Source organism: Aedes albopictus, chromosome 3, assembly GCF_035046485.1.
Source record: "Aedes albopictus strain Foshan chromosome 3, AalbF5, whole genome shotgun sequence".
Lineage (NCBI taxonomy): Eukaryota > Metazoa > Arthropoda > Insecta > Diptera > Culicidae > Aedes > Aedes albopictus.
This window is the reverse complement of record NC_085138.1, coordinates 245,828,734-245,832,117: the sequence shown is the minus strand read 5'-3', so window position 1 is coordinate 245,832,117 and position 3,384 is coordinate 245,828,734.

Here is a 3,384-nt window from a genome sequence, read left to right as displayed (position 1 = left end):
CTGGACAGAAAGTGTGGAAAAGCGGGCATCGAGCGGCTACCTTCTACCAAAGCTGTGGCACCACCAATGAACTGGGAACAGGATTTGGAGTGTTGGGCAAGATGCGACAACGTGTGATCGGATGGCAGCCGATCAACGCAAGGATGTGCATGTTGAGAGTTAAGGGCCGTTTCTTCAACTACAGCATCATCAACGTCCACTGCTTACACGAAGGGAGACCTGATGACTCCCACATTTTTTGACACCCCTCACCCCCCTCGTAACGCTTTTTTGTATGAAAACCTTAAAATTTTTGTATGGGCCGTAACACTTGGCCGTACGCCCCCCTCCCCCTATAGCGTTACGTAATTTGTGGACGGCGCCTTAGAGCAAACATACGATGGTTGCTCGCCGCGTGACGTGAAAATCGTTGTCGGCGACATGAACGCGCAGGTAGGAAGGGAGAAAATGTACATACCGATAATCGGGCGAAACAGCCTGCATGTTGTATCGAATGATAACGGTTCTCGATGCGTAAACTTTGCAGCCTTCCGTGGTATGTTAGTCCGATGCACTTTCTTCCCCCGCAAAGATGTCCACAAAGCTACCTGGAGACCAGCCGACCATCAAACAGATAACCAAATCGACCACTTTCTAATCGACGATAAATTCTTCTCGGATATATACACACAGTGTCCGCACATACCGCAGTGCGAATATAGATTTGGATCACTACTTAGTCGCTGTATGCATGCGCTCAAAACTTTCGACAGTTATCATCACGCGTCGAAGTCGAACGCCGCGGCTCAACATCGAGCAGCTGCGTAACGTAGAAGTGGCTCAAGACTACGCGCAGCAGTTAGCAGTGGCCCTACCAACGGAAGAGCAGCTTGGCGCAGCTACACTTGAAGATGACTGGAGGGACATCCGATCCGCCATAGGTAGTACCTCGGCTACAGCACTAGGCTTCGCGACTCCAAATCACAGAAACGACTGGTACGACGGCGAATGAGAACAGTTGAAAAACGAGAAGAATGCAGCATGGGCGAGAATGCTGCAACACCGTACGAGAGCGAATGCGACACGTTGCAGACAGGCGCGGAACAGGCAGAACTCAGTCCTCCGGAGGAAGCGCCAGCGGGAAGAACGAGATCGCGAAGAGCTGTACCGCGCTAAGGACACACGAAAGTTCTACGAGAAGCTGAACCGCTCGCGCAGAGGCTTTGTGCTACAAGCAGACATGTGACGAGACAATCGCGGGAATATGCTCACGAGCGAGAGTAAGGTGGTCGAGAGGTGGCGGCAGCATTACGATGAGCACCTCACAGGCGACGTTGCAAGCCCTGAGGGTGGCGTCCCTAGTAGCACACAAGTTCTATACAACTTTATGTAACTCCTATATGACTGAATTTGGTCATATAAGAGTTGCACAGACCTATGTAGAACATGTGTGCTACTCGGGGTGGTAACAGATCTAGGAGTACGTGCGCAGGACGAAAGATTTCCAGTCCCTAACCTCCAAGAAAACCTTTCGCGCGATCACAGGATTGCAGGAGAGCTAGTGGGGCTATATCTAGCTGGATTCATGGGAAAACGCGCTACAACGGACCAGATGTTCTCCATCTGCCAGATATTGCAGAAATGCCGCGAATACAACGTGTCCACACATCACTTGTTCATCGATTTTAAATCGGCATATGATACAATCGATCGAGACTAGCTATGGCAGATTATGCACGAATAGGGATTCCTGGATAAATTGATACGATTGATCAAAGTGATGATGGGTCGAGTGATGTGCGTAGTTCGAATATCAGGGATACTCTCGAGTCCCTTCGAATCTCGCAGAGGGTTACGGCAAGGTGATGGTCTTCCGTGCTTGCTGTTTAACATCACCTTAGAAGGTGTAATAAGAAGAGCGGAGATAAACGCGAGTGGAAAGAGTCACGTAGTCCGTTCAGCTCAGCGCTTGAAAATTGAAGCGTTTTACCTCAGACGAATCAAAATTTACTCTTCTTTGACCGGCGCTTTTCGACCCAAAGCAGTAGCAATATGACTTCATTGTTTAACATGCTTCTGAAGCAAGTGGGAGCGGGAGCAATAAAAATACGAGAGAGAGTGAGGAACGACGATTCAGCGCCGTGCGGCTCTCTGAATCTCTCTCTTCGCCGGTGTATACGGCAATGAATATACTTGATTTTTATCTCGTTATTACAGTACAAATGACATAAACTCGAATTAAATCGATTATAATAGTCACGTCCATCATTCTCTTATGGACAAATTGATTGTTTTTACAAGTTTTGAGCAAAAAATAAATCCACTGAATTGTAAAAGTAGTAATTAGTGGACCGTGATATCTCGCAAGCACAATTGAACCAATTACGTTGAAGGTTGAAATCACTCTGCCTTGTATTCATTTTTTCTTAAACTTCTACAGATTTTCCTACTGGAGGTGCTTGGAGTTTTACATAATTATTATATGAACGATCACCAATTGTGATTGGTGTGAGTGTGAGAGAATTTGGTTAAAGAAGAGAGAAATGCGGAGAGGGCAATTCTAGCGAAGTCGGTTGACGACAATACATCGATTATGCCTTTGAATAAATGCAATATGATCGCGACACATTTTGTGTCGAATCAGAATAATTTATGGCATGGGAACTAGCAAGGCTTCCCACGATATGTGAATAGACGGTTTCGGCAACATGTGCAGAATGCTCATGTTACACCATCCCCGTAAGCGAAAATGTCTGAAGGACAAGGATAGATTGTAATGACTCCAAGGACCTCTCACAAAATTCTGGTTACATAGCAGGCTAAATGGAAATATTGTTAAATTTTATTTTGTACTTACTACTCACTATTATTTTTCACTCACTATTTATTATTCCTTCCCCCTGAGAGAGTTTGGAATTATTTAAATTTTATAAGTCTGGATTTATGTACCTCTAAACATTTATTATTGGTATCTACAATGGTTGCATTGGAAAAACTTGTTTTGGTAACTCTATACGGACCTTCATTGACTTTATCCAACTTGCTTCTATTTTCCAATTTTAAATACACAATATCATCTGTCTTTATCTCAGTTTCTTGAATGTCACTATTAGCTTTAATTGTACGTTTATTTTTAATTTTTTGAATCGCGTCCAAAACGTTTGCATGCGCAACTTGCAATCTGAATTTCATCTCTTTATCGTAAGCTTCATGATTGTACAACGGAGAAACATCTGTAATTATGTGTTCAAAGGTATTCGGTTTCCGAGCAAACAGTAATTCGAATGGTGTAAAGTTGTGGTCAAGATTTGGTGTTGTATTATAGCAGAAACCGTAATATGGCATCCATTTATCCCAATCGTTATTTATATCATTACAGAAAATTCTCAAGTACTCGTTTAAGCA